Here is a 15,093-nt window from a genome sequence, read left to right as displayed (position 1 = left end):
GCAACAAATTACGAGAAAACATTAATAAACTTATATAATTATATCTAATTGGAAAATTAATTTCAACATTAGATAAATATGGGGTATTACATTTAGGTAAGAAAAATAGGAGATCACTTGCATATTACTTAAAAAATAAGAATTTAAATGGAGTAATGGAGCAAAAAAAAATACTCATCACCAAAAAATGGATCACAAGTCAGTAAACCCATAAAAAATTGAACCATGCATCAGGGTTTATTTCTGGAGTGATTGAATTTTAAAGTAGAGAATTATGCTGAACTTCTATCAAACTTCGGTTAGACCATAATCTGTACAGTTCAGGTTGCCATATAATAAAAAGGATATAGAGGCACTAGAGGAAGTGCAAAATATGATTTACAAGGATGTTACCATAACTGTGAGGCTATACCTATTCACAAATGATGTGCAGGCTTAGTGTCTTTTCTCTTGAAAAGAGAAAGCTGAGAGGGCAACCTACCAAAGATCTTTAAAATTATGAAATGTTTTGATAGGGGAGAGTCACAGAGAGTGTTTCCACAAGAAATCAACAATATAAGATTGTCACCAAGAAATCAAATAAGCAATTCCAAAGAAACAGCTTTATGCAAAGAGTGGTGAGAAAGTGGAATTCACTTCTACAGGGATTAATTGAGGTGAATATTATAGATGCATTTTGGAGGAGGCTAAATAGAAGAGAGGGGAAATGAAGGTTGTACTGATAGTCTAAGCTAAGGACGGATGGAAGGAGGCTTGAGGGGAGCATAGAAGCTAGCATGGACTGGTTGGGCTGAATGGCCTGTTTCTGTGTGTTATATCCTGTGTAATTCTATGCAAAGGTCAGCCAAGCTTCCCATTCCTGATTGCTATCCACTTGACAACTACTGGAAAGAATAATGCTGCATCAGATTTTACTGCAATGCCCTCGAGAGTCAAATAGTCTACTGCCACTACAAAGAACCACTGCAGTGCCACTTGGATGAGATAATAGAGGAACAAGGAAGCTGTGACTGCACCTCAGTGCCTTCAGCGGATTAAGGAAGAAGAATGAACTGATGGAGAAAATCAACTAGCTTTTTTTAATTATAGGGAATTATATTAGACACATTTTCTCACCTCATTTCTCTTTTCAAAGCATGCACTCATATTAAAGCTGTGCCATTGTTTTTAAAATTGGATCAATGACCTAAACCCTTAAACCTTTACATTTGCTCAGCAAGTGATAGAAACCCAAGAGTGACAGCAAGTCCCCTATGAGGGCAATGGATTTTCAGCAGCTTTTAAACACATAATGGTTCTATTGTTAGAAATATTAATTCTTGGGTATGATTTTTTCTGCAGGCTGGTATTTATTGTTTGTTCCTTCTTGCCCATGAGAAGATGCTGGTGAGCTGCCTTCTTGAACTCTTACAGTCCATCTGGACTTCCGCAGCCTCATTATGTAGGGAGCTTCAGAATTTTGAACCAGCAATATTGAAAGAATGATAACGTAAGGAAAACTTCAAGATGATAGTGTTCTCGGGCAGCTGGCTCTCTTTCCTCTAAGATGGTGGAGGTGGTGAGTTTGTGATGTGGTATTAAGGAGGCCTTTGCAAGATGCTGCAGCGCACTCTGTGTACAGAACATACTGCAGTCTTAATGCATCACTGATGGAGGGAGTGAATGTTTAAGGTGGTGAATACACTGTCAATTTACAACAATATTCAAAAGTACTTCATTTGCTGTAAAATGCTTTGGAAGGTCCCGGGGTGATGAAAGGTGCCAGATAAAAGCAAATCTTTTTACTCAGCATTTGCTTTCTTCTGGACAGTGTCCAGCTTCTTGAGCGTTATTGCAGCTACACCCATCCAGGCAAGTGGAGATATTCCATTACACTCCTGATTTGTACCTTATAGGTGATGGAGAAATTTTAGGGAGTTTCCTTTCACAAAAATATATACAGAGGGGCTGTGGTCTCCATGGTTACAGAGTAGGCTGTGGGCATAATGTAATCCCGTGCCGATTCCGTTGGGGAAGGCCTGGTGTTTTAAGTGCCTTCCATGTGATTAAGGACCCAAGGGGTGGAAATCCTGCCCCCTGAGACCTGCCAGCCAATCAGAGGCTAGCTTCTATCTAGTGCAGGCAATGTAACCGGGAGTTATGGTAGCTGCCAGCAATGCACCCAGTATCAACAAGGGACCTCAAGCCAAAAGCGATTGAGGGCAGGATGGCTGTCACTGAGTGAGAATCATGGGAGCTGTAAGGGCAGGGGTGTTGGAAGCAAAGGCAAGGGAGTGGCTCTCAGCCACACTCTCCCTCCCCACCTCCCCTTCCAATGTGGGACTGAGTACAGTCCTGCCCACATAGTGATATAGGAGAACACATGACCGCACCCAGGGGTCAGTCATGTTGAACAGCGCCATGTGCATGTCATGAAGCTATTAATGTATATATTATTGGAAATTTTTAAAAAATAGAAGTTTAGTCCGTGGGTGTGTCTTAATTGGATTAAAGCCAGGTAGTCTGGGTGCTTTGATGTGTACTGATTTTGAGATGTAAGAGAGGTAGAGTGCATTTGCATTCTTTTGAATAGAGCATTCAAGAAGGGGTGGGGGGGGTGAAATCTTGCACCTAGTTGGCAGAGACCAAGCAATATGTTTATATTACTAATAAAATTGGTACTATGAAAGAGGTTTTATTGTTAAAAGAGGTGGAGTTCAAAGGGGCTGGTGATACAATGAGAATTTATATTCAATGAGCTATGTTGGATATAACCGATAGCAGTTTTGTGTGTGCAGAGCAGAGGCAATGTAAGCAATGCCTGTAAGCCTACCACTGTGTCTGCAAAGAAACCAAAGTGAAAGGAACCTCATTTTAAATTTGTAAGTTGAAAATGCTTTGCCTGGTATCTGCTCAACGTCTGTGGGTTGCTGTTGCCTTAATGGAGATTAGTCTGGGAATTTGCTAAAAGTTATGATAGTAGTAATTTGTAGCCATGTGTATGTATTTAATGTGTTGTAACTTAATAAAATGTTTAATTTTGTAAAATATAAAAATCCCTTGAGAACTGATGGTCTTATTCTTGAATTCAGAGTTGCATCTCAAACATACCACTTAAAAATATAGGTTATGACAGTTGTTTAAAGTTTCCCTCTGAGATTTTTAAATAACTCAGCTTTATCAACTGCTGGGTCATAACAGGGCACATGCAAGCATGGAGATAGCTCCTAGCTTGAACCCTTTACTGTATATATGTACGTAGCTCTTGTAGTTAATAAATACACACAGTTAACCTAGTTAAGAATATGAAGTCTTCATTACGACCTACTGAATGATAACTAACACCCTACAACATGGTGAATGGAAAAATCCAAACCATCACAAAACTGCAGAGAAAAACTGAAATCTTGCAAGACTAAAGAAAAATTTGAAGAAGCATTCTGATCTGCAGAAAAGCTCTAGAAGCAGATGTGCCGAGGAAAGTCACTTGGGAAAAGTTACAAAGAAAGGCTTGGAAGCTGAAGGCAGAAATTTAAAATTCCTCACTGCAGCAGAAGACGCTATAGTATCTCTTAGAATTCCAGCTTCAATTCCCACAATGCAGTCAGCAAACCCAGCAGGAGTGAGCTAAAACTTTTAAATTCCAGGATAAAGCAAGTCCTGAGAAACTTTTGAATAGTTCAGTGGTCAGAAATTGCTGTTTAAAAACTCAGTTGGAGAAACCAGATTCCTGAGTCATCGCCTGAATGCGCTCACTCCAAAACGTAAAAAATAATTATATAAATAATTTGGAAGAATTGCAATGAAAGAATCAGCTTTAAAGACCAGCAAAGGCCAGGACTCAATGCTTTAGTGACCCTAAAGCATAACACTGAAACGGAGAAGTCTGCAGTTAGTCAATCAAAGCAGACATTGTTTAAAATTTTTCCAAGGCTAAGCACCAATGTCATTGCAGCGGCAGCCCGTCAAAACCAGCAAACCTTTTGCCTTCAAATGAATGGTGGCGCCAGATCAATTTGGACTTGCCCAAGGCCTAGATCAATTACATAATTGGAGACTTTGGAACAAAATATTCCTTAGATACGCAATTGCTTCAGGTCTGGATAAAAAGACACAAGCTGAACAAGTTAACACACTGCTTTATTTGGTAGGCCTGATAGCCAAGGACATTATTGCTAGAGAAGGAATCAATGAATCATCTGCTAAATTTGAAGAAGTACTAAAATCCTTCAATGTTTATTTTAACCTAAGAAGTAACAAAATCCTCGAAAGGGCTAAATTTAATAAGCATGTCCAGCAGGAGAACCTGTCGACTTGTTCATTAATGACCTGTACAAGATGATTGAAGGCTGCGAATATTGTTAGGAAATAGGGATAGTTTAAGTGAGTTACATTTGTATTTGTCAGTGTTAGGAATGAGTTTTAGCTTTAAAGTTTAAGTATGATTTGTATTTCTGTATCTGTGTGTTAAGAAAGGTCAAATTCAGTTTCATTTTAAAAGGTGCTTGTATTTCTAATGAGAGTTTTACAACTGTGGATTATGTTAAACAAGCAAGAGTAGAGCAAAAGCAGTGTTGTTGCCTAGCAACAGGGATCTGGGGAGGCAGGTCCCTCCTGCAGAGACACACAGAAAAACTAAAAAAACAGCAAGTTTGAGTTTAGTTAGTTTTGAGAGCAGCTTCCAGGAGAAACTGGAACAAAGGGGACAGATAGCCAATCCAAAGCTAAAGGAAAGACCCCAAAATCCAGATGAGTGGAACAGGAGAAAGTCCTAAGCAGACCTTGTAGTCAAAGGAAAGATAGGAACCTGGAAAAGGTCCTGTTAAGTGAAGTTAAGAGTGAGGGACAGGGAGAAAGGCTCCAAGCTTCAGATTTAAAGAGACAAAAGTTGCAAAAAGCAGACTTAAAGTGAGAACAGCTAGCAAGAGGCAAGAAAGTCCAAAAAGGACAATTGAAGGTTTGTAACTCTTTGCTATGGGCATGTGAAGCAGTGGCACTGTTGACGGCTGAGTTGGTGAGGGAGAGTGCATGGAAGACAATTTGAATGCACGTGGTGACCCGGGGAAAGAAATATTAGAAGGAGAGTTCAAAACCCTGGAGGTGAACCAATGAGGAAGGTGTCTGAGAGAAAATGTCACGTTGGGAGAAGATTCCAAAGCGAGTTCTTAGAGAGTGGAGATTGGAAACCCTCATGTGAAAGATGGAATGCAGTGAGACAGTTTGGCTCGGCGTGACAAGCGTTTGTGGGGGGTTGATGAGAGATCCATAGCATCTGGTTGAGGTCGCATCTGTTGCTTGGCTTCAGAGTGTGATGTGTCTGATCACAGGGTGCCTATGGATACATGGACTGTGTACTTACTGTGGACACTAGAGTATAAGAAAGCTTTTGTAACTTGAGTTATCCTTACAAATCTTTATATACCTGTAAACATATAGTTGTAGGTGAAGGAGCATTATAATATAGCTCATCTTTTCTTGTGCAATAAATGTTTTATTCTTTTGTTAAAGTTCATCAGCTAAGTCCTATAACTCTGTTCAGTAGCCCCTCTTCACGTATCCAAACAAATAAATTAAAAGTTAGGATCTATCTAGCTGTGTTCCATTCTGGGATCAGGCTAGTCCAGGGTAACCTCAGCTGGGGATCATAACAACGGCGTGACCTAAAATACAAATTTATCAGGAATGGAATAGTTGTAGGAGTAGAGGACGATGCACTCGCAGATATGCTTCAAGCAAAGGAAGGTGTTGAGAACCTTGAGAATGCTATCCATATTGTTAGACAGTCTGAACTCCTTGTGTAGCACAGATCCATTTGAAAAGGAGAAAGTAAACCATAGTACAAAGAAACCCGTAGTTCAGTTAGTTAAATGCACAGAAGCAGGGAAGAAATACCCTAACAGACCAATAGAGCAACCATGCCAGGACTGTGGAACAAAACACCCCCATAGGTAAGATCAATGTCCTGCAGTTTAAACTCAATGCTTTCAATTTGACAGAATTGGACATTTCGGCAAGGTCTAAACACACAGAAGACCCAAAGATGATTCATGAGGTCAAGACTACACACCAAGAAGACACACGGCCATGCTTCTTGGGTGAGGTCAAAGATCCTGGATTTTCATATTGGAATGCTGACATTTCTGTTAATGGTCATCTTACAAACTTTAAATTGGCCATGGGAGCCAGTGTTATGGTCCTGTCAGACAAAGAGCCATGGCTGAGAGACCTCTGCCTTCAAATAACAGACACACCACTCTATGGGCCCAGAAGAATGCAGCTTCCGGTCATAGGTATGATTTGGGAAACATTAAGGCATGGCAGGAAACAAATCTTGGAACTGATGTAACCAGTCTTTTTCTCTCTTGAGCAGAGATGTCTGTGCAGCCCTGAATCTCCTTAAAATGGCAGAAGATGTTAAGGCAACCATTGTCGTAAATTATATAGAACTGCAAGTCCCCGAGAGCTCAAACAAGAAACAGTATCCTGGCTGGGATTTCAGTTCTGGACTATCTTCTCTCTTTGCAGGGCAGCTTTGTCCATTTTCATTACAGGTGCTGGAAAGCCCTTTAGTCAGCCTAGCTAACCTCAGATGGTCACCATGATGCCTCCAATGGAGGATAAACAAGAGAGCAACCAACAACCAAAGAGCCTCAACCTCCAGCTCCAATGACGGTTGTTGAGGTCAACATTCCGACCACAGAACAAATACTGCAACTCCCAACCAGCTGACCTTGCCACAGACGATGCTGGAACCAAGTATCAATCATCCATTGCTGACAGCACACCACACAGCCAAACGCAAAGGTGAACTTACTAAAAAGCCAGATCCTCAGAATAGGAATTGCCATCTTCCATCACAGAGGACATCATGATGACCCACACAACAAAGGAAGAAGAGAAAAAAACAATATGGAGATGAGCACAACAACCATCCACCCCACAAGAAACGGGATGGAACAACAACCACCTGTCATCATAACTGCAGAATTAACAAAGAGTGGTTCAACACCAATGGATGGAAAAAGAGGATAAAAAGATGCCAAGATGCCAGACAACCTCCAAATCAACAGGATTTACCTACAACGACAAAGCCTAGCACTCCTCCGACAGTAGTATAAAAGAGATATGGCAGGGTTATAAGGCCTTCAGACTGCCTGAACAGATGAATTCAAAGACTTGAAGGGGGGAAGTTGCGGCAGTAATAATGATGCAAATACAAGGGTTAAACTAGAATTATTTGAAATGCATTGGATGAAGACTTGGGCCGGGGGGTGGGATGTATAGTATAAGGGTCTGGCACATATAGTGTTATCGTGGGACTGAGTATGGTACCACCCAGGCAGTGATGTAAAAGAACACATGACCCACACCTAGGGATCAGTCTAGTGTTGGGCAGAGCTGTGCGAACAAGCAAACATAGGAACAGCTCCTAGCTTCAGCACTTTACTGTATATATGTACATAGTTCTTGTAGTTAATAAATACATACAGTTAACCAAGTCTAGACAATGAAGAATTCATTAAGTCCAACAGAACGATAACCAACACCTTACAACATCAGCAAATCCGACAAGACTTTGCTTTTCAGGCTTCCTGCATGGTGACTGCCCCTCCTGCCACTGGTTGAGTGGGAGGAGGCTTCAATGTGTGCCCGAGTTGGAAGGCCATCCATGAGCGTTTTATGCCCCAGATTTAATTGGGTGGAGGTGAGAAAGCAACAGCGTCCCCACTTGGCACTCTCCTACCCAATTCATGACTCGCCTCCAAACTTGCCATGGTGGGGGCATTAAATTATGCCCTATGAGTCTACCAAGGGTAAATGGAATAAAATATCTAAAACACTGTGTTTTACCGAGTCCGCATGTATCTCTGACAGTTCGAAAATGTTACCTGTCCTCTTACCGGTGTTTTTCAGTTACCAATTTTATGATTTATAAGTTTTGGCTAGTGACAAGGCTGGTGACAGTCCCTATGCTCAGAATTTCCTTTTATGTAACACATATTTGGACATAACACCAGAAACAGAGAGGCAGTGGAACAGAAGAAAAAATATAACATCATCAAAATATTAGCATGTGTTGCTCTTGAGATGATCTAGTCTTTCGTCTCATTGTGCATTTTTATCTCAATCACATCTTCACATGTATTTTGGGAGATAATACTGTACATGGCTCTAGGTGTCAGCTGGAGGTGGCGCTCTCACCTCTTGGTCGAAAGGCTGTGGGTTCAAGTCCGAGACCAAAAGCTTAAGCACAAAATCCAGGCTTACGATTCATTGCAATACTGAGGGAGTGTTGCAGTTTTGGACGTAGGATCTTTTGGATGAAATGTCAAACTTCTCTTGCAATTCTTGCAAATATTATAGCAGTTATTGCAACATTAATGTTTCTTTGTAATGGCTTTTTCATCACAATTGGCTCTGAAATGCTTTGGGAGGTCCTGAGGTCATTAAAGGCATTACATAAATGCAAGCCTTCTCTTTTGCCGAACTAGTATGCTGTGGGGGGAGGGGGGGAAGGAATTATGGAGCGAAGAGGGAGAAATGGGAGAAGTGGAAGAGACAAACGGGAGGAGAGGAGCAAGGTGGGAGGGAGTGCAAAACTTATGTAAAATTTCACCCCAATAATAATTTTGGTCAACATTCAGTGGGAAGCAGGCAACAACAGACTCAGTGTTGTTCTTCATAGGGAAGAAGATAAACCTTTGAGGAGGCCTAAAATCAGGCCACCCACTTGACAAGGAATGCCTTTCAGAGTTACCTCTCAATATCACATCAACAGTGCCAAGAGAACAGGAATACTTATGTGTTACTGACACCTAGTGGCAGAATATAGACACTGCAATAATTATTTTTATATTGACTGACAAGTTTTGGTGCCTTTTTAATCCATTCTACAGGAAATAAATGCTTCATTATTTCATGAGGGCTGAAATATAAAGGAGGAAGTAATCTTGTGTAGAGTTGTGTAGAGACTTGCTCAGACTCCACCTGCAGTACTGGGTTCATTTTGGGCAGTTCACCACAGGAAATATATAATGGCCTTGATACTTTAAGGGTTAAATTATGTAGTAACTAGATGTATTGCCCCTCCCTCCTGTCAATCACTCACCATATGATGTGATTGCGGGGGCTTCGACTAGTAATCTTATTGCGCAGGTCATCCTGAGAGATCGCGTCTAGTGTGCAAGCACCTCTACATGTCTCCTAAGTAAAGTTTAACCTTTTCTTCACCAAATCTGCTGCTCCAAAAAGTTATTACCTTTGGTGATGAGGATAAAACCGACTTCTGCTGTGCACTTCGCCCTGATTGATGTGAATAAAATGAAGTTGAGCAATACTTACCAGTCATGCTACTATTTGGAGGAATCAATTCCTACGATGCTAACATTGAAGATTGGAGTCAGTTTGTAGAGCGACTCGGGTTCTACTTCCATTGCGAGCGGGATTACTGCTGAAGGAAAATGTAAAGCTATCTTGCTGAGTGCATGTGAAAGCAAAACATATAACCTGATTTGAAACCTGACTGCCCCGATGCATTCTAAGTTGTATAGTGAGTTAGTGGAGCTCATCAATTTGCACTTTCAGCCCAAACCATCTGTGATCATGCAGCGCTTCAAGTTTAATTTGAGAGTTTGTGCCCGGGAGTGTCCCTCGCTACCTTTGTGGCGAACCTGTAATAGTTAACCGAATACTGTGAGTTTGGGGATGCCTTGGAAGATATTCAGTGGGTCAGACTTGTACGCAGCATCAAGGATGACGCCACACAGCATCACTCGCTAGCTGAATCCAACAGCGATTTCAAGTGCGCCCTGGAACTTTCTCTCGCCATGGAAAGTGCCGCAAAAGACTGGCAGGCTTTGCAGCATGTGGATAATGGCGCCGTACTCCATGTTGGGTGGAATGCCGCCACTGAGCGTGGCATGAAAAACAGAACAGCAGATTTTAAACGTGATTCTATGCCCACTACAACATCAGCTAATAAGATATGTATTCGCTACAGATGTGGATGAAATCATGGAACGTGTGTTTGTAGATTCAAAGAGGCAGAATGCAATTATAGCCACTGGAAAGGATACCTGGTTAAGCAGTGTAGAAGAAAAGATATGCAAACAACAAAACAACAAACAGATCTAATTGATCTAACTGATACAGCAAAGGCTGAGGCTGCTACGACTGATGTATACTCTCTATATCTTGTGACTGCTGTTAAATCTGAGCCTATTACAGTGACAGTGCAAGTGAATGGCAAGCAACTGCAGATGGAGGTGGATACCGGCGCTTCAACTACTGTTGTTGGGGAGCATGTGTTCCAGTACCTCAGTGAAGGGAGTCAGCCATTGACACTGGAGCAGACGTCTGTCAAGCTGAGAACTTACACTGGAGAATCCATTCAAGTCAAAGGCATTGCTACTGTCCCAATCTGCTACAAACAACAGACAGCCCAACTGCCTGTGATAATCATAAAAGGGGAGGGGTCAGTCTTTTGGGTTGAAATTGGCTGCAGAAAATAAAACTTAACTGGTCAGAAATATTTCATTTGAAGTCCAATGGGATGCCAGAACTCTTGAAGAAATATGACACTGTTTTTCAAGATGAACTGGGAAAACTGAAGGGCATGCAATCTAAACTGCATGTCGATCCCCAGGCAACACCACGTTTCTTCAAGGCCAGACCAGTGACTTACCCACTAAAAGAAAAAGTGGAAGCTGAGTTGTGTAGGTTGGAAAGCCTGGGAATAATTCAGCTTGTCCAGTTATCTGAGTGGGCTGCACCCATTGTCCCAATTGTCAAGCCAGACCAGACTATACCTATATGAAGTGACTACAAACTGACAGTCAACAAAGCAGCAAAGTTAGACAAATATCCCATTCCTAGAATTGATGACTTGTGCACCAAGTTAGCAGGAGGCAAGTCATATACAAAACTGGGTATGAGTCAAGCCTATCAACAATTGGAATTAGATAGCATGTCAAGAGAATACGTAACAATTTTCCCAAACTGAAAAGGGCTACTCTCAGTTGGAAAAAAAAGGATTGTCAGTTGTATTTGGTGTCAAGAAGTTTCACCACTACCTACACTGGTGGCATTTTACAATTATGTCTGATCATAAGCCGCTAACAGGTTTGTTCAACGAAGACAAAACTATCCTGCCTATAGCTTCAGCGAGGCTTTGAAGCTATCAGCTTATGAGTACACGTTCATGTACTGTCCTGGCTCGCATATTGCAAATGCAGATGCACTTAGCCGTCTTCTGTTATTGGGTAGCTTTGTCAATACATCTGTTCCACAAGAGTTAGTGTTATTGTTAAATTTCTTGGATTCATCACCTGTATGTGCGAAACAGATCAAGAATTGGACGAACAGAGGCCCAATATTGTCAAAAGTCAAAGACTTTATTTTACAAGGATGGCCAAGAACACTTGTGTCTGTTGACTTATGACCACTGCATTCCAGAAACATGAACTGAGTTGTCAAGATGGAATTTTGCTGTGGGGTTCAAGAGTTGCGATCCCATCACAGGATAGAGAGTCACTCTTGGCACAGTTCCACAGTGCACACTCAGGCATATCGAAGATAAAGATGTTGGTATGTAGCTACATCTGGTGGACAGGAATAGACAGTGAAATCAAGAGCATGGTTAAACACTTCTCCCTTTGCCAGCAACACCAGAAGCTACCTGTTTCAGCTCCTCTTCCCCCATGGGAATGGCCTGGTTAACCTTGGGTTAGGCTGCACATTGATTAGGTGAGACTGTTTCTGGGCACCATGTTCCTATCAATCATCATTGCACATTCAAAATGGCTTGATGTCTAAGAAGTAAAAATGCCTATGTCAGCCGCAACTATTGAAAAGTTGCACCATTATTTCAGTATACATGGTTTACCTGAGATCATTGCTTCTGATAATGGAACAGCTTTCACCGGCATGGAATTTCAGAGATTCACGGAACTGAATGGTATCTGGCATAAAGAGATTGCTCCCTGGCATCCTTCATCCAATGGTCTCGCTGAAAGAGCTGCTAGATCTTTAAAGCTGGTATGAAGAAGTTATCTGGAGGTACTCTGAAGCCTCACCTTTCCAGTTTTCCCTAAGTTACCGTACAACACCGCATACTGCTCTGGGCTTGACACCGTCCAAATCTATAGGGGAAGGTAACACAGAGCCAGAATAATCAAAACTTGAACCACGATCCACACAGCATAGCTCATAAGTTCCAGGTAGGCGACCTGTGTGCGCAGGTAATTTTGGAAGTGGTTGCAGCTGGACTTCAGGAGCTATCATTTTCAGAGACTGGTCTATTATATTTTTGAGTTCAAGTTAAAGATAGAGTTGTAGGTAAAAACATAGACCATATTAGGCCTAGAGAAACATCCCAATGAATGCAGGGTCAACCTGTGATTGATGTTTTGCCGTCGACTTCTGAGGTGTGCGACCATCCTAGAGCTGATATCCCAGATGTGTAAAATGAGTTGCCAAATACAGAACTGCCCAGTTCCAATGATGTATCTCCTAGTACCGCTCCACATCCTGTTAATCCTGTTCAGGAACCTCCTTCAGTACAGCCATGCTGCTCCAACCGCCTCTGCTGAGCTCCTCAGAAACTTGAGTTGTGATCGTCAGAGATTGAAAATGTTTGCTGGTTTTTTCTGACTTTTTTTTAATGTAAATGTAAGTAACTTAAAGGGGGAGGAAATAAACTAACTAGATGTATTGTTCCTCCCTCCTGTCAATCACTCATCATGTGATGCAATTACGGGGCTTTGAACAATAAGCTCATTGTGCAGGTAATCCTGTTGGCGGGGCTTCCGATGGAGAGATCACTTCTAGCGTGCCAGCACCTCTACATGTTTCCTAAATAAAGTTTAGCCTTTTCTTCACCAAACCTGCTGCTCCATCAAGTTATTACAAATTATGAGGACAAGTTGCATCCGCTTGACATGTATTCCCTGAGGTTAGAAGGTGATCTACTTGAGGTGTTTAAAATAATAAGGGGATTCAAAAGGGTAGGTACAGAGAAAAAAAGCAAAATACTGCGGATGCTTGAAATCTGAAATAGAAACAGAAAATGCTGGAGAAACTCAGCAGGTTTGGCAGCATCTGTGGAGAGAAAGAAACGGAGTTGATATTTTGAGTCTATATGACTGTTCTTCGGAGCTAAAGAGTAGTAGCAATGTGATGGATTTTATACAGTTTAAGAGAGGGTGGAGCAAGTGGAGCAAAATAGAAGGTCAGGGATAGGTGGGAGCTGAGGAGAAATTTGACAAAGATGTCATGGACACAGGACAAAGGGAGGGTTAATGGTTGTGTTAAAGACTAAAGAAGGTGCTAATAGTGGCATAAAGACAAGATAGCAGAATGTGTTAATAGCAGAACAAGGGTCAGCGCTCTGTAAAAACAAAGTGACAGATGACTGTTGGGTTGGGGTGGGGGGGGGAAATAAAATAAAATTTTAAAAATTTGGATTCAAAAAGGGATAAAGATGGAGGAGAGAGTTATGGTCTGAAGTTGTTGAACTCAGTGTTAAGTCGGAAGGCTACAAAGTGCCTAATAGGAAGATGAGGTGCCTTTCCCACAATTTGCGATGGGCTTCACTGGAAAATTGCAGTATGCCAAGGACAGACATGTGGTCATGAAAGCAAGAACAAGAAAGCATGAGAGGAGTGCATGCCGAAGACTCAGCTGCATTGGGAAGCCTCAGCTCTACATGATCTCCTTCTTGTGTCTCCCAGTTGTGGAGGGTGAGCACAAAAGCTATATCATGCCTCCGAGCCCATCTCAAAAATCTGAGACAGCGCACCCCCCATCAGCCACAGACACATTCACATTAGTAGGTCCTCACATGCAATTAGAAAGGGTAGCATTGGGTGAAGAGCAATGCATCCGAAAGGCAGGAAGAGGTGAGAGAGGCAGAGACAGCTGTAGACAGTCTCCATTAGAGGGTGAAGGTTGGATGGAAAGGGCACAAATGGGAGTCACAAGCAAGGCAACTCTACCTTTGACCAACAGCGACAGATGTGTACCCACATGTCAGAGTTCTTTGAGGTCGAGACCTGGAAGAGTGCATTCAGTTCACGTACACCAACATGGCTTAGGGCTTTGAGCGCTTGAGCTCCTCTACTAAGAGAGTGGATAACCTCATAGGGAGCCATATGTGGCAGTGCTTGGAGTGGAAGCAGGAGCTACGCACTGATGTGCACAGAATACATGTGACACTCTGGAACATATACCGATCAATGGTGCTGTTGCCACAAAGAGGCAGGAAGTAGATGCTAGTTGCGGCCCAGCTGGTGGTCCCTTCCAGCAATCGAGGGTGCCAGTTGAGGGATGAGGCACTCACAAATGCAGGGGAGGCATCCTCCCTTCACGGGGTACCACCATTATCATCGACCTCATTTGCCCCTCTGACTCAGGGTCCAGTTATGTAGTAGGACCCTGTGATGGAGGTTTCCTCTGCATTGATGCTGGTGCAGCACCTCTGGAGGTGCCCCCAGTAGCACCTCCATGATCAGGACGATTTCCACTGGCATTTCAGCTGCAAACAGATACATGTGAGCTGGTTGCCTCTACCTCATCTGAGGCCACAAGTGAAGCATCATGTAGAAGTGGCCTCAGTGGAGTTTATTTGACTTGTAAATGTGCACTTTGCAAGCTTTTGCTAATATTGTAAGTGTTGACCCCAGACATGTGAGCTTCCATTCTTTAATAGCTAAACTGGAAAGGAGGAATGAAGTGGTAAACGGAAGCCATAGCCTTTGAAGGGGAACAGTGAGATCGTTGGACAGTGAACATCATTCATTGGAGATAAAAGCAAAAAACTGAGGATGCTGGAAATCCAAAACAAAAACAAAAATACCTGGAAAAACTCAGCAGGTCTGGCAGCATCTGTGGAGAGGAGCCCAGTTAACGTTTCGAGTCCGCGTGACTCTTCAACAGAACTAAGAAAAAATAGAAAAGGGGTGAAATATAAGCTGGATTAAGGGGAGGGGGTGGGTGGGACAAGAAGAGCTGGATAGAGGGCCAGTGATAGGTGGAGATAACCAAAAGATGTCACAGACAAAAGGACAAAGAGGTGTTGAAGGTGGTGATATTATCTAAAGGAATGTGCTAATTAAG

This window comes from Carcharodon carcharias, chromosome 6 (genome assembly GCF_017639515.1).
Source record: "Carcharodon carcharias isolate sCarCar2 chromosome 6, sCarCar2.pri, whole genome shotgun sequence".
NCBI classification, from domain to species: domain Eukaryota; kingdom Metazoa; phylum Chordata; class Chondrichthyes; order Lamniformes; family Lamnidae; genus Carcharodon; species Carcharodon carcharias.
This window is presented reverse-complemented; position numbering follows the sequence as displayed.